Raw genomic sequence first — 20654 nt, 5'->3', positions numbered from 1 at the left:
CATCCATCCTTAAGGGGAACCCTGGACCTGCTGGAGCTGGACTCCGGCAGCAATAAACTTTTTAAAAATTAAAAAAAAATAAACAGTGTGGTAGATATAATAAGGAACCACTCAGATCCCCCTTCGGGCTACTTTTTACTTCAGCAGCTAGGAGTGCTTTTGGCACACACCCCTCAGCGATCAGCCCCCTTTGGGTGCCAAACTGAAGAGACCTGCCTAGCCCAGAGTCATGGCTCACACCCAATGACTGATTAATGCAGGATTATAAGACCCCAGCCGTCGAACTTCAACTTCAGACAGCTCTAAGTGGCCCTGTCCTCTTCAGAGCGCCCTGTCAGGTCAGCTGAGGCATCCACTGAGATGAAACTGAGATGACATCCACCTGTCTCTTGGCCCAATCCTGTTACCCTCTCATCCCTTTCCTTCCACAGGAGTGGGTCCTAAGTAAGAGTGATCCTTCATAAACTCTCGCAGAGTAATATCCATTTCAGAGCCTGCCAGATGACAATCTGCAGTAAAGATTCCCAAGGGCTGGACTGCCTTGGTGGCTCAGTCAGTTAAGCGTCTGACTTCGGCTCAGGTCGTGATCTCACGGTTCATGAGTTCAAGCCTCACGACCGGCTCTGTGCTGACAGATTGCAGCCTGCTTCATATCCTCCACCTCCCTCTCTTTCTGCCCCGTCCCTGCTCGTCTGCACACGCACTGTCTTAAGATAAAATGAACACTTAAAAATGAAAAAAATTAAATGTTCAAGCCAATGATCAACCCTTAGAGCAGGCAGATTATATTACCACTGCCAAAGACTGTAGCAGAGAGCGGCTGTTTGCACTGTGTCTTGCTTAGGTCTAGGGACAACTTTTTCCTCACACATATCACAATGTCCGATGCTCCTGTTGGCTGAAGAGACGCTGAGGAAATTCTCCCTTTTTTCTTCTGCTCTAGGCTGACTTCTCTGTTGAAGCAGCCTCTGAGATGGAGAGTCGCACCCAGAAGATTAGTTGATAGAGCTCTTCAGATTGACACGTGTTGAAGGGAAGAGAAGGGTGCAGGATGGGGCGGAGGTGAAGCTGGGGTACCCCAGGGCCCCAGCAACACTCGTGGCTTTACCACACGGAGACCTCTGCAGGTGTAATGGCTGTTCCGGTTTGTCCCAAGTTGAGAGAACAGCCCGTGTCTGCTGGGACCGCACCGGCCTCGCTGGATGACACCGTCACCGTGGGGACATGGCAGATGTTTGCACAGCTCCTGCCAAGAAGCGAAACTGGTCTCTCCTTCTATTATTGGCTCATATTGGGAGTGGGACTGCTGTTATTGATTAGGCCTCACAATGTTCCAAATCAGACCGATATCCCCCACACAGTTACCCCATAAGGAAAAGCATATTCCTGCCCCTGTATAAGAGATTTTAGATCAAAGTACTGCAGACGTTTGCCAAAAGGCTCTTCTAATGAGCCTTGCAGACCCAAGACATAAATAACAAGGGGGGCTAAGAACACAAGAATTACAATAAACTCTGGCCCGGAGAAGAAGAGCCTAACTTAGAGATAAGACACAGACAAGGACCGGACATAAGTTGTTGCATACACCTTTGCTAACTGGAGTCACAAATACCCTCCCTTGTACTGACTTCAGCTATGAGGATGGATAAGAAACTAGAAACCCAGGTGCAAGGTCAACACACATAGGGCCCCCATTGTGCTTACATCAAAGAAAGGGCTTTCTCTAGCAACTTGTTGACAAACATTCTTTCTCTTGTGGTTAATGAGCTAGATAACATAAATAATATGTATGCTATCTTGTTTTTTCCTAAAGACATCTTGTTATTCTCTTGGTTATAAATTTTACTCAACTCACTGTAAGTGCAGTACATGACTCGGTTATAACTTGTTAATTAAAAACAAAGTCACAATTATTGGCCCAAACCCAACCCGTACAAAATAAGATAGGTTTGTTACTTTCTTAATCTTGGGGACTGATGCCAAGAATAAATTGGGATGGTTCTACAAAAACACTTCTGTAAAATCTGTTTCTGTACACTTTCGATGATCAAAGCATCTTATCACAAGGAATTAGCCACAGTAAACAATTCTATTTTCTGATGCCATGCTATTGCTTGACCATTAAAAAAAGACACCAAAGCAGACAGAGCCGAGATTCCTGCCTGATGATCAAGAAAGAAATTTGAGACTTTCTCATCACTCTCTCGTGCTGACACCGTCCATCCTTCAGGGACCCCTGGACCTGCTGGAGCTGGACTCTGGCACGTGTCATTCGGTGATTAGAGGCAGGCGGGCCCATAGAAGGATGTAACTTTGGGTGAGCTGAGGAGGCTGACAGCTGAGGGCTTTCTGTGGGCCCCGCTCCCAGCAGCAGGGAACATTTCTTTCATTCCCGAAGGACAATCTGGACAGGATCCGCCACATGCTGACATTTTCTAGGTATTTTTTTCCCCCAGGGAGGGTCCTCCACATTTTATTGGGGATACGGCAGAAGAAGAGGCTAGAGCAGAACAGCCTCATTTTTAATGACAGATAAATTGACCCCAGTGCAGGGATGGAAGGTGGGCCCTGGGCAAGGTGCTTTACTATAGAGACAAAAAGACCAGTGAGAAGACAGACAAATGGACCCCCAAAGACATGGGGCAGGGGAGGCAACACCATCCAGGCAGCAGGGAGAACCAGAGTTTCCAGTTCTCTTCACTACCCACCAAGGGGCAGAAATGGCGATTCCCTGACAAAATCCACTTACAACTCACTTACCAGGTCCCTCAGTATTTGCTAATAGAAACACAAATCAGCAAACAAGCATTTTGTGGGAAAGAGTGTTTTTTCACAGAAATTTTTCCAATTTTACACATTTTCCTTCCTTATGGTAATGTGTATATTTTGTGAGAAAGAAAACATAAGCTTTAGCAGAGCGAATTTAGCTATATTTGTGAGTTTCACCTTTTTTTCTCATCAGAGGGGAAACATTAATTACACGGTGTAGGTTGGGACGTCTTTCATAATACTCTGACTTCCTCTCACATCCTTAGGATGTTGACAGTCTAGCATGGTGAGGCCTGAACAGGCTTCCAATGGCCAAAAATGAGGCAGGGATTATTCTAGAAAGCTTGTGAAGATATTGGCATGTACAATCCATTTCACACAAATATGCAGGTTGCCCTGTGAGAGGAGGGTTACCTACCATCTTTGTTCTTCAAACATAACTCCATTCCCTGTGGTTCTCCTGCTACCTCCCAAGCTGTTCCTTCTTAATCTCCTTCATACCTTACACCTAACTGAAAATATTGGAAATCCCAAAAACTCAATCCCTGGGCTCCTCTTCTCATGGTGCTCAACGCCTTGAGACTCGTTTACAACGGTCTCTTCCAGCAAGTTCTTGAACTCCAGGTAGGCTCATATTTCCACTTCTGTCTCAGCACCTTCACTTGGATGCTTCCCAGGCACAAATCCATTATTTCTTGGTGGATTTCCTTTTTGAATAATCCACTCTTTATACACCAAGATGCCAGAATTAGACACCTCACAGCCATGTTTGTGCATGCCTCCCTTTTTCTCAGGCACCACATCCAGCCATTGACCCTGGTCCATAAAGTCTACGGTGTGAATTTCTCTTAAATATCCCTCTGCCATTAGCCTCCAGCCCCCACCCCGCATTCGTCAAGCCACACTGTGTTTCTCCTCTCTAGCTTTGTGTGATCCATCATCTCGTAATTGGACTCTGTGTTTCCATCCTTTGGCGACTCCGTACTGTAATAAGACAGCTCTCTGAGGCCCACAAGTTCGAGCCCATACTCAGCACGCCTCATAAAGGGTTTCATAGTGCTGTCCTTACTCCTTAACATGCTTTCTAAGGGGTTCACAGCCTGACCCCAAGCTACCTCTGTGGGAAGTTCTAGCTCTGTTGACACTCGTGTGTTTTATGCTGTAGGTTCTATCCAAGCTATTCTGGGTTCAGCAAAAATGTCTAATGGTTTGATGCTTCTCGATCTGAGCTCAAGTTGTTCCCGCTTCCTGAAATGCCTTGTGTGCACCGTTCTGTCTATGATATCCCACTCAGAGCTGAAGTTCACATATGAAGTTCCTTCAACAGAATTACTAATTCATTTCCTGGTTCCCATGGAATCTTGTGCAAGCCTGCCCAGGAACACCTCTTACTGTGTGACTTTGTTTCACTTACTAGACAGACTCTGAGCTTTGCAACTAAACTTGAAACATAATAGATGTTCAACTGATGTTTGCTTTGAATTTGTGAATTGACCACCCCTAATGTATGGCTAGCACATTAAATTGAGACTACTAATTACATACACCAAAGAATGAGTTTTTTCAAATTTTTATTTCTTTCTGAGAGAGAGAAAGAGTGAGGATGGGGCAGGGGCGGGGGGCAGAAGATACCCCAGACCGAGGTGGGGCTCGAACTCACGAGCCACAAGATCATGACCTGAGCTGAAGTGGGACGCTTAACTGACTGAGCCACCCAGGCACCCCAAGAATGAATTTAAATTAGGCGCTGTACTCTAAGTTAAAAACTAGGAAAGCAGACATTAATATGTTGAGCTTAAAGGAAGGGGGAAATAATTCTAAGGAAATAATTTGGAAAATAAAGGAAAGAGGAGCATGCATACAAGAAAGAAATGAAGAGAAATCAAAGGTGGGTGTTATTTAAAGACAGAGTTTCCCCCTTTAGCATTCTGTTCTTGCTATTCTATTTTTTTATATAAATGTTTATTCATTTTTGAAAGAGGGAGTGAGGGGGCAGGGGCAGAGAGAGAGGGAGACAGAGGATCCAAAGCAGGCTCTGTGCTCACAGCAGCAAGCCCAGCATGGGGTTTGAACCCACTAACCATGCATGGCCCAAGCTGAAGTCATACACTCAACTGTCTGAGCCACCCAGGCATCCCACTGTTCTATTTTTGTATATAGGCAGGCTGATGTAACCTAATGCCACATGAGAAAATATCAGGTAAAAACACTATGCAACTAGGCATTGAAGAAGTTGAAGATTTTTACTGTCTGTATTAGTCATAATATTTTTATTGTCCTTAGTTTCCTTTTATAGATAATAACTTTTTGATGAATGCTTCTTTTTCTAAAGGAGTTCAAGAAATAGACAAAGGAAAAATGAAATAAAGGCAATTTTATTTTAGTCACTCAGCTTGCTGGTTCCTCTGGACAATTTATCCATAGTCTATTAAATGTCACCATCTGCTGGAGGAAGAAAATATGTACAACTTAACTTTGTTGTGTGAATGTTCTTTCTAGTCAACATGATTAACTACTTAGAACTATCTAACTTTTAGTAAGATGATGCCATTAGTTCAGCCAGTGAAGGATTACCAGACCACGTAGGCAAAAATTACTCACCACTTTATTTGAAGATACGCTTTTTCCAATGGGCAATTCAGGCCAAGTATCCATTAAAATGTTTTAACAAGCAGCTATTTCTCAGTACTACTGGGCTTCTATTTTCTGCTGTTGGTGGTTAGCATTTAATATGGAAGTATTAGGTATTAAAATCAGCCACTGTAGAGGTGGGACTTCCAATGTGGCTTGGTGAGAAACTCAACAGATCCCTTCCTCAAAAGACAATGGTAGAACTAACAAAGGTGCAAAAACAACCGCTTGGGGACTATGGAAACTGACTAGAAGGAGCGGAAAGACAGAGAGGGGCAGAAAGAAAGCATTTCCGGGCACCTGGGCAGCTCAGTCAGTTGAGTGTCTAACTCTTGATTTCACCTCAAATCATAGCCAGTTTCTCATAAAAACTCTGGAGGCCAGAATGCAGTGGATGACATATTTAAAATAGGCAAAGAAAAAAAAATCCGTCAACCAAGAATTCTAAATCTGGCAAAAGTATCCTTCAAAAATGAAAGAGAACGTAAGATCAAAGCTGAGGAAGTTTGCCACTAGTAAACCTGCCCTATGAGAAATATTAAAGGGAGTCCTTTGGGATGAAACAAAAGAACACTAGACAGTGACTTGAAGTTATGTTAAGAAATAAAGAACACCAGTGACAGTAACTACAACTACTTAGGTAAATATAAAAGCCGGTAAGATTGTACCTTTGGTTTGGAATTTCTCTTATTTTCCCTAAAATGATTTAAAAGACAAATGCATAAGGGGCGCCTGGGTGGCTCAGTCAGTTGAGCCTCTGACTTCGGCTCAGATCATGATCTCATGGTTCATGAGTTCCAGCCCTGTCAGCACAGAGCCTGCTTCAGATCCCCTGTCCCCACTTCTCTCTGCCCCTCCCCTGCTTACACTCTTTCTCTAAAATAAATAAGCATTAGAAAAAGACAAATGCATAAGGAATAATTATAAGTTTGTGTTAATGGGCACACAGTATTTAAAGATGTAACTTATGGGATGCCTGGATGGCTCGGTTGAGCGTTCGTCTCTTGATTTTGGCTCAGGTCATACTCAGCATGGAGCCTGCTTAAGATGCACACTCTCTAGGGACACCTGGGTGGCTTAGTCAGTTGAGCATCCGACTAAGGCTCAGGCCATGATCTCACAGATCATGGGTTCGAGCCCTGCATCAGGCTCTGTGCTGACAGCTAGCTCAGAGCCTGGAGCCTGTCTTAGGATTCTGTGTCTCCCTCTCTCTCTGCCCCTCCCCTGCTCATGCTCTCTCTCTGAAAAATAAATTAAAAAAAACATTTAAAAAATTTAAAAAAGATACACGCTCTCTCCCTCTGCCATTCTTCCCCACTAGATTTCTCTCCCTCCCTCTCCCTCTCTCTCTTTCTTTCTCTCTCTCAAAAATATTAAAATAAAAGAAATAAAGATGTAACTTGTGACAATGACAACATAGAGCAGGACGGGATGGAACTATAAAGGTACAGAATTTTCTTATGCTATTGAGGCTAAGGTGGTACCAATTCAAATTACATTGTTACAAATTTAGGATGTTAATAGTAATCCCTAATATAATCATTAAGAAAATAATTTTAAAAATATACAGAGGGGCATGTGGGTGGCTCAGTTGGTTAAGCATCTGACTTCAGTTCAGGTCATGATTTCATGGTTCTTAAGTTCGAACCCCACGCCGGGCTCTGTGCTGACAGCTCAGAGCCTGGAACATGCTTCAGATTCTGTCTGAAGGAAGGAGCAGAACGGCTGTCTGCTCCTCCCCTGCTTGCACTCTGTCTGTCTCTCTCTCTCTCAAAAATAAATGTTAAAAAGATTTAAATATACAGAAAGGTAAGTGACAAAGTAATCAAAACAGTACACTAGGAGGAAAAACATCAATGAAATATGGAAGAAGGCAGTAGTGAAGGAACTGATGAATGAGAATGACATATAGAAGACAAATAGAAAAATGACAGAAGGAAGTTTCTCCTCATGAGTGATCACTTTAGATATAAATGGATTAAATTATTCAATTAAAAGGTAAACACTGGAGAATGTATTTAAAAAAAACCCAACAACATGACCCAACAATATGCTGTCTACAAGAGAATTAGCTTAGATTAAAAAATAAAACCTACATGTGGAGGGAAGTGAAAGGATAGAAAATGATATCCTGTGCAAAAGTAACCAAAAGATACAAGATGGATATATTAAAAAAATTTTTTTTATGTTCTATTTATTTTTGAGAGAGACAGAGAGAGCATGAGTGGGGGGAGGGAAGAGAGAGGAGACACAGAATCTGGAGCAGGCTCCAGGCTCTGAGATGTCAGCACAAGGCCTACGTGGGGCTCAAACTCCTGAACTTTGAGACCATGATGTGAGCCTAAATCGGTTGCTTAACCGACTGAGCCACCCAGGTGTCCCCAAGATAACTATGTTAATCTAAGACAACATACACTTTGAGTGAAAACCTGTTGCATAGGGGGTGTCTGGATGGTTCAGTTGGTTGAGCATTCTACTTTTGACCTTGGCTCAACTGAGGAGTTCATGGTTCATGAGTTTGAGTCCCACATCAGGCTCTGCGCTGATAGCACAGAGCCTGCTTCGGAATCTCTGCTCTTGTCTCTCTTTCTGTCCCTCTCCTGCTGTCTCTCTCTCTCTCTCAAAGATAAATAAATAAACATTTAAAATTGTTACAATAGGCAAAAGAGACATTACATATTGACAAAATGTCAATCAAGATGATATAAAAATTATAAACATATACACACTCAAAAACATGGCCCCAAAATACATATCAAAAATTGAGAACATTGAAAGAAGAAAGAAACATATCATTGAAAGGGGGAAATAATAGTTGGAGACTTCAATTTCCCACTTTCAGTAATGGATAGAACAATTAGAACACCAGCAAGGAAATAGAAAATTTGAAGAACATTTTATTTTATTTTATTTAGTGTTTATTTATTTTTGAGAGTGAGAGAGAGCATGAGCAGGGGAGGAGCAGAGGAAGAGGGAGACACAGAATCTGAAGCAGGCTCCAGGCTCTGAGCTGTCAGCACAGAGCCCAACGCGGGGCTCGGACCCATGAACTGTGAGATCATGACCTGAGCCGAAGTCGGATGCTTAACCGACTAAGCCACCCAGGAGCCCCTTGAAGAACATTTTAAACCAACTGGACCTAAGAGAACGATATAGAACAGTCCATCCGACAACAGAGGGCACATTCTTAAGTGTACACGGAATATTTTCCAGGATAGACCACATTCAAGGCCACAAAACAAATCTCAATAAATTCAAAAAGATTAAAACCATACAAAGTATCTTTTGCAACCACGATGGAATGAAACTAGAATTTAATAACAGAAGGAAAACTGGGGCACCTGGGTGGCTCAGTTGGTTGAGCATCCAACATCAGCTCAGGTCATGATCTCACAGTTCATGAGTTCGAACCCCATGTCAGGCTCTGTGTTGACGGCTCAGAGCCTGGAGCCTGCTTTGGATTCTGTGTCTCTCTCTCTCTCTGCTCTTCCCCAACTTGTGCTCTGTCTGTTTCTCTCTCAAAATAAATAAGCATTTAAAAATTTTAAAAAAATAATGGAAGGAAACTGAAAAATTCACAAATACATGGAGATTAAACAAACCAATGGGTTAAAGAAGAGATAACAAGAGAAATTAGAAAGTATTTTGAGCTGAATGAAAATAAAGCATAGCATATCAAACTTTATGTGATGCAACAAAAGCAGCACTCAGAAGAAAATTTATACCTATAAATGATTACATTTAAAAAGATAAACCTCAGGTTGCCTGGGTGGCTCAGTGTGTTAAGTATCTGACTTTTGGTTTCAGCTCAGGTCATGGTCTTATGGTTTGTGGGTTGGAGCCCCCCGTTAGGGTCCATGCTGACAGTGCAGAGCCTACTTTGGATATTCTCTCTCTCTCTCTCTCTCTCTCTCTCTCTCTCTCCCCCCCCCCTTCTCTTTCCCTCCCCACCTCTCTCTCTCTAAAAATAAATAAACTTAATGATATACTTCAAATCAATAACCTAACTTCACACCTTAACAAACCAGAAGAAAAGCAAGTGATCACATCTCAATAGTTAATTTTTGCTTTTGTTTCCCTTGCCTCAGGAGACCTATCTGGTGAGACATTGTGCAGCCATAGTCAAAGAAGTTATACCTCTGTTTTCCTCTAGGATTTTAATGGTTTCAGGTCTCACATTTAGGTCTTTAATCCATTTCCAATTTATTTATCTTATGATGTAAGAAAGTGGTCTTGTTTCATTCTTTTGCATGCAGCTGTCCAGTTTTCTCAACACCATCTGTTGAGTCTTTTTCCCAATGGATATTCTTTCCTGCTTTGTCGAAGATTAATTGATCATATAATTGTGGGTTCATTTCTGGGTTTTCTATTCTCTCCTGTTGATCTGTGTGTCTATTTTTGTGCCAGTACCACACTGCTTTGCTCACTACAGCTTTGTAATATAACTTGAAGTCCAGAATTGTGATGCCTCCAGCGTTGCTTTGCTTTTTCAAGGTTGCTTTTGCCATTCAAGGTCTTTTGTGGTTCCCTACAAATTTTAGAATTGTTTTTCTAGTTCTGTGAAGAATGCTCTTGGTATTTTGATAGAGATTGCATTAACTGTGTAGATTGCTTTGGGCAGTACATTTTAAGGGTATCTGTTCTTCTTTTGTTTTGGGTTTTTATTTGAATTCTAGTTAACGTATAGTGTAATACTAGTTTCAGCAGTAGTATTTAGTGACTCATCACTTACATGTAACACCCACTGCTCATCACAATTGCCCTCCTTAATACCCATCGCCCATTTAGCCCATCCCCCCAACCCAACAATATTTGTTCTTCTTTTCTGTAAATTTTTAAAACATTTATTCATTTTTGAGTGACAGAGAGACACAAAGTGTGAACAGGGGAGGGGCAGGGAGAGAGGGAGACACAGAATCTGAAGACAGTCTCCAGGTTCTGGGCCAGCTGTCAGCACAGAGCCTGATGCAGGTCTCAAACCCACAAACTATAAGATCATGACCTGAGCCAAAGTCAGATGCTCAACCAACTGAGCCACCCAGGCGCCTCAACATCTGACTCTTGATTTGGGCTCAGGTCATGATTTCAGAAATAGAAAAAAAAAATCCTTAACATAATAAAAGACATCAAACTCAATGGTGAAGCTTTCCATTTAAGATCAGGAACCAGACAAGGATGTCTGCTTTTATCACTGAAATTCAACATTATTCTGGAAATTCTAGCCCAAGCAATGAAGTAAGAAAAAGAAATAAAGGCATATAAATTGAAAAGGAAGAATATATTTATTTCTAATCACAGATGACATCTTCCTATAATAGAGAAAATCCTAAAGAATTCCCCCACAAAAAAGCTAATACACAAAATCAGCAAAGTTGCAGGGCACATTATCAACATGCAAAAATCAGTTGTATTTTTATATACTAGCAATGAAAAATCCAAAAAGGAAATGAAAAGATTCCATTTACAGTGGCATCAAAACAATAAAATACTTAGGAATAAATTTAATTAATAAGGTGAAAGACTTGTACATTGAAAACTACAAAATATTGAAAGAAATTAAAGAAGACTTAAATAAATGGAAAACGAAAAGACTTAATATTGTCCAGATGGCAATAGTCAACCAAAGAAATTTATGGATACAATACAATCCCTATCAAAATCCCAATGGCCTTTTGAATTTTACAAATAAGAAAGCTAATCCTGAAATTCTTATGGCATTTCAGGGGAACATGAGTAGCCAAGTCTTGAAAAAGAGAAACAATATAGGAGGACTAACATTTTCTTACGTCAAAACTTACTACAAAGCCATAGTAATGAAACAATGTGGATAAGGATAGACATACAGATCAGCAGAATAAAATTGAGAATCCAGTCTATGGACATCTGTGGCCAATTGATTTTGACAAGTGTGCCAAGACCATTCAATGGGGGAAAGAATAGTCTTTTCAACAATAGTCCTGGGACAACTGGATATTCACATGCAACAGAATGAAACTATACCTCTACCTCACATAATATATAAAAGCTAACTCAAAATGGATAAACACCTTAATTAGAGCCAAAATCATAAAACTCTTAGAAGTAAACATAGGGGTAAATCCTCACAACAATTTGGCAATGACTTCTTAGGTATGACACCAAAGCACAGCAGCAAAATAAAAAATAAATTGGACTTCATCAAAATTTAAAACTTTAGGGTGCCTGGGTGGCTCAATTGGTTAAGAATCCAACTTTGGCTCAGGTCATGATCTCATGCTTCATGGGTTCAAGCCCTGAATCTGGCTCTGTGCTGACAGCTCGGAGCCTGGATCCTGCTTCTGATTCTGTGTCTCCCTCTCTCTCTGCCACTTCCTTGCTCATGCTCTGTCTCTCCCTCCCTCTCAAAAATAAACAAACATTTTAAAATGTTTTTTTTAATTCAAAACTTTCATTCATTGAAGGACACAATTAGAAAAGTGAAAAGACAACCCACAGAATGGGAGAAAATGTTTCAAATCATATGTCTAATAAAGTTCTCCTGTCCATAACATATATAATATATATTAATATATATATATTTTTTTCAAAACTCCTACAGATTTACAAAAAAGACAACCCAATTAAAAATGGGCAAAGGACTTGAACACATATATCTCAAAGAAGATATATAAATTGCCAATAAGCAATTGAATAGATGTCAACATGATTAGTCATTAGGGAAATGCAAATAAGTATCACAATGAGATACCACTTAGCACCCACTAGGATGGCTAATAGCTTTTTTAAACATAAAATATAAAGTGTTGGTGAGGATGTGGAGAACTTATATGTTGTTGGTGAAATGTAAAATGCTACAGATGCTGCGAAAAGTAGTTTGGTGGTTCCTCAATAGGTTAAACATAAAATTACCATATGACCCAGCAATTCTACTCTTGAGTATTGTTATGAACTGAATGTGTGTCCCACCTCCCCCCACCAATATGTCTCTCCCACCACCATTTCAATGTATTTGGAGATGAGACCTCTAAGAAAGTAATTAACATTCAATGAGGTCACAAGGGTGGGTCTGACAGAATTAGTGTCCTTATAAGAAGAGATGCCAGAGAGCTCAGCCTCTCTCTCTTTTCATACGCATGCGCTGAGGAAAGGCCATGTGATGATATAGCAAGAAGGTGGCCATCTACAAGCCAGGAAGAGAACTCTCTCCAGAAACTGACTAGGCTGTCACCTTGACCTCAGTCTTCCAGCCTTCAGGACTGCAGGAAAGTTAATTTCTCTTGTTTAAGTCATCTCATCTGTGGCAATTTATTATGGCAGCTTGAGCAGACAAAGAAAAGTATATACCCCAAGGAACTGAAAACAGGTGTCAAAAAAAAAAATAACCCAACCCTTCTATGTGAATGTTCATATCAGGACTATTCACAACATTCTAAAGGAGGAAACAACCCAAATGTCCATCATCTATGTCCATCACCTAATGAATGGATAAACAAAATATGGTCTATCCATACAGTGGTATATTATTCAATTATAAAAATAAATGGAGTACTGATAAATTGTGTGACATAGATGAACCTTGAAAACATCACACTAAGTGAAAAGATCCAGAAACAAAAATACTACGTGTTATACAATCCCATTTATATGAAATATTCAGAATAGGCAAATCTATAGAGACAGAAAGCTGATTACCCATTTCCAGGAACTGGGAGAGAGGTGGAATGGGGTGTTACTGATTAGTGTATATAGTTTCCTTTCGGAGTGATGAAATACTTCTCGAAGCAGACAGTGATGTTTGCACATTGTGAACAACTAAAGATTACTTACTTGTACATTTTGATTAATTTGTTTAATTTTTATTTTAGAGGGAGAGAATGCGAGTGGGGGAAAGGGGCAGAGGGAGAAAGAGAGAGAATCCCAAGCAGGTTCCATGCTCAGCACAGAGCCTGACTCGGAGCTTGAACTCATGAACCATGAGACCTTGACCTGAGTCAAAATCAAGAGTCAGATGCTCAACCAACTGAGCCATCCAGGGACCCCCCTTGTACACTTTTAAATGGTTAAAATGTTACATGTTATGTGTGTTTTACCACAAGAAAAATATTTCTAAAAAATAAAGGAATGAATAAATATATACCATGCTAATAGTAATTTATAGAAAGCTGGAGTAGCTATGTAAATTTCATACGAAGTGGACTTCAGAACAAGGAGAAGAAATAAGAATCCTTAATGTGTGCACACTGAACAACATAGCATCAAAACACCTGAGGCAGAGAGCGATAGAACTGGGAGGAAAAGTAGAGAAATACACTATTATAGTTGCAGACCATAACCCTCCCCTATCGATACTTGCTGGGTGCGGTCATCATAAAATCAATAAGGATATGGTTGAAATGCATGGTGTCATCAATCAACTGACTCTAATTGACATTTATCCAACAACAGCAAGATACACATTCTTCTCAAGCTCACATGGAGCATTCACTGAGATAGGCTACATACTGGGCTATCAACACGCTTTAACATATTTGAAAGGATAGAAATCATGCAAAGTTCATCCTTTGATTACAGTGGAATTAAACTAGAACCTAATAACAAGATGGCTGAAAAATCCAAAAACATTTGAAGAATAAACTACACACTTCTAAATAACATGAGTCAGAGAAGAAATCTTCAGAGTAATGTCAAATCAACAACCTAACTTTAAGAAACTAGAGAAACAGGGGTTTCTGGGTGGCTCAATAAGTTAAGCGTTTGACTCTTGATTTCAGCTCATGTCACAATCTGATGGTTTGTGAGATCGAGCGCTGTGTCAGACTCTGCACTAACAGCATAAAGCCTGCTTGGGATTCTCTATGTCCCTCTCTCTCTCTGCCCTTCACCCACTTGCTCTCTCTCTCTCTCTCTCTCTCTCTCTCAAAAATAAAAAAAATTTTTAAACATAAGCTAGAAAAAAAGAAGCACATGAAACCCAAAGCAAGCAGAAGGAAGGAAATAATAAACATTAACAGAGGAATAAATAAAATAGAGATCAGAAAAATATAATTGAAATTCAACAAAACCAAGAGTTAGCTTATTGAAATGATCAATAAATTGGCAAAACTTTAGATAGAAAAGAAGAAGGAAAACTCAAATTAGGGGTGCCTGGCTGGATCAGTTGAAAGAGCATGTGACTCTTGATCTTGGGGTCCTGAGTTTGAGCCCTATGTGGGGTGTAGCAATCATTTAAATAAATTTTAAAAATGTTAAAAAGTCAAATTATAGAATCAGGAATGAAAGAGAGGACTTCACTACCTATCTTACAGAAAGAGAAGGTTTTAAAGGAATACTATGAACAATTACATGCCAACAAATTAGGTAACTGATATGAAATGGATAGATTCTTAGACACAAACTTCTGAAACTTTCTCAGGAAGAAATAGAAAATGTAAATGGACCTATAAAAAGCAAGGAGGTTGAATTAGTAATAGAAATATAAGAAACTTCTCACAAAGAAAAACTCAGGCCCAAATGGCTTCTCTGGTGAATTCTACCACTTATAGAATGAACATCTCACAAACTCTTTTCAAAAAATAGAAGAGTAGGGGATACTTCCCAACTTATTTTTATGTGACTCGTGCTATCCTGATACCAAAAGCAGACAAAGGCATCATAAGAAAACTACAAACTATTATCCTTTATAAACACAGACACACACGAAAACGTGGAACAGAATACTAGCAAACCAAACCAAGCAATATGTAAAAAGGACTACATGTCATGACCAAGCGGAGTTTACCCCAGAAACGTAAGGTTGATTTAACATACAGTAATCAATCAATGGCCTATACCATATTATCATAAAGGCTGACAACCACATGATCATCCTCATTGATGTAGATAAAAACAGATAACAGCTAACACCTTTTCATGATACAACCATTCCACACACTAGGAATGGAAGGAATTTTCCTCAACCCGATAAAAGATACCTATTAAAAAAAAAACCCCATAACTAACATCAGACTCATGGTGAAAAACTAAAAGTTTTCTCCCTAAATGGGAATAAGACATTGTACTGGATGTTGTAGCCAGAGCAATTAGACAAGAAAAAGAAAGAAATGGCAAACTGATGGGGGAGGAAGAAGTAGACATAAAACAGGTGCAGTTTATACCATGTATATATGCCTCAAGGAAACTGTTGAACAAGTTTTTGCTACTGCAGTGAAAACACTTGGAGCTTTTGAGTCAAAGTTGTTTCAGTCAAAAGTAGATACAGTCCAGGAAGCACAAGTAATCATGTGGGTTGACTTCGGTCTAGTTCTTCACTAGAGAGCAGCGAACAAATATTACATTTCTCAATGTCAGCCTCCAAATGTTTTCGATTGGGAAAGAGGGTAAAAATCTGCCAACATAGAACTCCTGAGTCTGGTCTGTCAGGCCCAGAGGGCTCCTGTCTGCATTCAGACAGGTTGTGCTCCAGACCTCATTGAGTGAAATCTGGAACACGGCCGCTTCCTCCTGGCAGAACTACCTGTCTCTGGCTTCTCTCCACACCCTCACTATAACCAGCTGACATTTTTTAAAAATTGTATTCAAATATACATACAATTTGCCATTTCAACCATTTTTAAGTATGTTGTTCAGTGGCATTCACACTGTTACACAGCCATCACCACAGTCCATCTCCAGAAATTCTCATCTACCCAAATTGAAACCACTTGTTTATTTTCTGTTCCATGAATTTGACTTCTGTAGGTACCTCAAATAAGTGAGATCATAGAGTATTTAGCCTTTTGTGTCTGGCTTATTCCACTTAACATAACATCCTCAAAATTTATCCATGTGGTAGCATGTGTCAGAATATCATCTTTTCTTTTTTTTAATTTTTAAAAAATGTTTTATTTATTTTTGAGACAGAGAGAGACAGAGCATGAGTGGGGAGGGGCAGAGAGAGAGGGAGACACAGAATCCAAAGCAGGCTCCAGGCTCTGAGCTGTCAGCACAGAGTCCGATGCGGGGCTCGAACCCACGAACATGAGATCATGATCTGAGCCGAAGTCAGAGGCTTAACTGACTGAGCTACACAGGCACCTCTGTCATTTCTTTGTAAGGCTGAATAATATTCCATTATGTGTATATACCACATTTTGCTTATCCACTCATCCGCTGACGGGACCTTTGGGTTGTTTCCACCTTTTGGCTCTTGTGAATAATGCTGTCATGAACAATGGTATACAAATTTCTGTTTGAGTCCTTGCTTTCGATTCTTTTGTGTTTATACCCAGAAGTGGGATTGCTAAATCATATTTTAAGTCTACATTTAATTTGTATGAGAAATCACTATGCCATTTTCCACAGCAAGCACATCACTTTACATTCCCACCAGCAATGTTTGAGTGTTCTTAGCCAACGCTTGTTAGTTTCTGTCTGTTTCCTTGTTTGTTTTGGATAATAGCCATTCTAATGGGTATGATATGGTATCTAAATTTGGTTTTGATCTGTATTAACCTGATTAGTGACATTGAGCATATTTTCATGTGCTTACTGACAATCTGTATATCCTCTTTAGAGAAATGTCTATTTAAGTTCCTTGCCCATTTATATATTGGGTTGTTTGATGTCATCGAGCTGCAGGAGTTTTTATACATTCTGGATTTTTTAATCATATATATGATCTGCAAAGATTTTCTTCCATTCTGTGGACTTTTTACTCTGCTGATAGTGTCCTGTGATGCACAAAAGCTTTTTAAAACTTTGATGTAGGGCGCTGGGCATTGAGGAGCGCACTGGTTTGGATGAGCACTGGGTGTTGTATGGAAATCAATTTGATAATAAATTATAGTAAAAAATAAATGAAACAAAATAAAAATTTAATGAACTCCATTTAATTTTTCTTTTGTTGCCTATGTTTTTATGTTATACCCCAAAATCATTGACAAATCCAATGTCATGAAGCTTTCCTCCTATGTTTTCTTCTAAGATTTTATAGTGCTAGCTCTATAATTAGGTGTTTAATCCATTTTGAGTCAATTTTTGTTTGTAGTGTAAGTTGCGAATCCCACTTCATCGTTTTGCATATGGATATCCAATTTTCCCAAAACCGTTTGTTGAGAATACTTTCCTTTCCCCTTGACTTGCCTTGGCACCCTCATCGATCATCAACTGACCATAAATGTGAAAGTTTATTTCTGGATTCTTTATTCTATTCCATTGGTCTGCATGTCGGCTGGTTAACTATTTTCAACCTTTTAATATAAAAAGTTCAGTATGAAATCCTGTGATCAAGAGTCCCCTCCAGGGCGCGCCATGCTGCCTGTGTGCGCACCCACACATGCCCTGGTGTGGAAACAGAAACTAACCAAACCATTGCTAAAAGAAGCGCCAGCCTGTGTGTTCTCCATTCCGCCAATCAGAGACCAATATCTACTCCAAACATTCAGAAATGAAAAGAACCACATCTTCCAGGAACAGCAAGGCAGACTTCTTACTCACAATGGACCAGCACAAACCCGGCAAAAAGAATACTGCATAAGTAAATTGAGGATAGTTACCCATGAGGATCATCACAAGCCCAATGTAAGGGACAAATCTCCTTGCTCCCCAGATGACATTTTTTTCTTTCCAGCCAGTGTTGTCCTTGTTAATAGAGACGTCGGTCATGAACTGCATTATTATCTCCTTTGGTTAAAAATTTGATATGTCCATTTTGCTTTTCAGGAATCTTCAAGACTCAGTGAACTATACGGATCTCTCTTCCTTCTATCCCAGAAACGACAATTTTTCCCACTGGGATGGGATCCTCGACTCAATTTGTTACAAAGAGAAAATGTCCTCTGTGAAACATAGGTTCCAGGCTGCCACTGAGCACCCCTATGATTGGACTTTCACTTCCACTTATGACCATTAACCCTTTCCAGATCATTAGTGCTGAGGAGACAATCATTCCAAAATTTAGGTGGTGGGGCTGGCGAGGGCGACACGGACAGCGGAGAGGGCCTCAGCTGGTTCACTTTTTCAAGTCCAACTCTCAGCCTGGCCTGCCCTCTCTCTTAATGTAACCAATGTCTGAAAGCCAAAATCCAAGTTAGATAGTCCAGCATTTAAGTACTGTGAAATCTGGTCAAAGCCATCTTTTGACCCTATCTCCCCCCCATTTCCCTTGATACCAATTCAGTTTCTGACACACATACCCTTCATTCATTTTCCATCTCTGTACTTTATTTACTTCCTTCGCCTGCAGCGTGCTTCCATCCTTTTACCTTCATTTCTGTCTCGCATGCTAAAAAAATGCCACTTCCTCTATGAAGCCTTCTCCAATTTTGTTGGAACCTCTCTCTTGTTCTTCTAAAGTCCCTGAAATGCATTTATTGCCCTCCTGCTCATGTAGCATTGTGAAACTTAGACAGGGTCCGGCCCGTCTGCTCTACGGGCAGCCTCTCTCTATGCCGAGAGCATTGTCTCATGCTCAGTAGCCCATTGTCAGTTTCATACCTGCCATTATACCTGGCCCAGTAGTGTAGTAGAGATGTATGCTCACTCAATCAGTACTCATTCATCACCCTGAGTTACCCACCAAGAAAATATAACAAAATTCCCCTTCTCCCACTGCAGTTGTGAGTGTCAATCCTACAATGACTCTGGCTGGATTCACCCAGCTGGAAACTCTCAACAACTCTACAGAAAATCCCCACCACCAAAGGAACATTTCCGGAAACGACATGGATGCATGAATCATTGCTTGTTTTGTGAGTTAACATTTGTTCAGGTCCTGAGACATGCGTTCCTACCCTTGCTTTTTTGGTTTTCTCATGCCAGAGAGAAACCTTAAGGACAGTCGGTGACCCAGTCAAGGGTGACTTAGTTCCTGTTGGGCTGGAGTTCATGACACCAGAGCCTCCCATTCTTGGAAATGAACTTCCTGAGTGGGATTTTGGGGATTTTGTTTTGCTTTGCCTTTGTGGAAAAGAACACTGTGCACCAGTTACCAATCCCAGGGGAGGATTCCAAACACTACTGCCCACTGCATCTCGATATTGGGGTCGCCAAGGAAGATACAATCTAATCAAACACTGGATGGAACAGCGTGTTACTTATGTAGATAGAAGGCAGCAGAATCAGCTCCAGTAGCGGGCGTTGGTCCCCCATGGCCAGCAGGTCTCTTCCCGAAGCTGACACAGGGCAGTTTGCCTATGCACACCCCTCTTCCGCTGAAGTGGAAGGACCTCGTCCCCGCTTGTTGGCCAAGAGTGGAGTTGGCCAGGTGTCATATGACACACAGGCTTAAGCAGAACAAAGGCACATACACTGAACTTGCAACAGGGAAGTTTAGTCATGTGAGCAGAGGCTGTATGGGCTCTTCATCCCTTGGTGAAGAAGTATTCCAGGCCCAAGACCCGTTCTTATATGGCCAGGTGGGAGTCAAAAGACTGAATGATGAGGTACCTGGGTGGCTTAGTTGGTTAAGTGTCTGTCTCTTGATTTCTGCTCAGGTCACGATCTCACAGTTTGTGAGTTTGAGCCCCACATTGGGCTCTGCGCTGATAGCATGGAGCCTGCTTGGAATTCTCTCTCTCCCTCTCTCTCTCTCTCTCTCTCTCTCTCTCTCTGCCCCCTTCCCCCACTATGTGCACGTGCATATTGTCTGTCTCTCAAAATAAACACTTAAACAAACAAAACCCAAAACACCCGCAAAAGACTGAATGATGATATCGTCTGTCCCAACAGTTTTGTTTTGGGCAGGGGCCTGGGAAGGCAGAAGAAAGGTTTACTACAGAGAGAAACCAGGACTGGAAAATGCCAGTGAGCATCACAGACAAGTGAGGAAGCTGGCAAAGGCCACTGACACTGAATTCAAGAGGATCTCAGTCACTTTGAAATAATGACAATAAAAGCTAACACTCATATGATGCTTACTGAGTATCTATATACAAATATGCACTTGTTTATTTAGATAAATATCTAAATACTGATAAGGTGCTGTTCTAAATACTTTATTGATATTAGTTTTTTAGTCCCCACAACAACTCTAAAGGTAGGTATACTTCTAGGGTCCCTGGGTGGCTCAGTCAGGTGGGCATCTGACTTCAGCTCAGGTAATGATCTCACGGTTTGGGGGTTTGAGCCCCGTGTTGGGCTCTGTGCTGACAGCTCAGAGCCTGGACCCTGCTTTGGATTCTGTGTCTCCCTCCCTCCCTCTCTCTCTCTCTCTCTCTCTCTCTCTCTCTCTCTCTCTCTCTCTCTCAAAATACAGACAAAAACGCTGAGGCACAGATACCTACATTAACTTGCCCAAG

At 40.8% G+C, this 20654-nt stretch overlaps 1 pseudogene; it reads right to left on the bottom strand.

The window, feature by feature from the left end:
* Nucleotides 1-17784: 17784 nt before the first annotated feature.
* Nucleotides 17785-18304, bottom strand: LOC115283386 (annotated as a pseudogene).
* Nucleotides 18305-20654: the final 2350 nt, after the last annotated feature.

Source organism: Suricata suricatta, chromosome X (genome assembly GCF_006229205.1).
Source record: "Suricata suricatta isolate VVHF042 chromosome X, meerkat_22Aug2017_6uvM2_HiC, whole genome shotgun sequence".
NCBI lineage: Eukaryota > Metazoa > Chordata > Mammalia > Carnivora > Herpestidae > Suricata > Suricata suricatta.
This window is presented reverse-complemented; position numbering and strand designations above follow the sequence as displayed.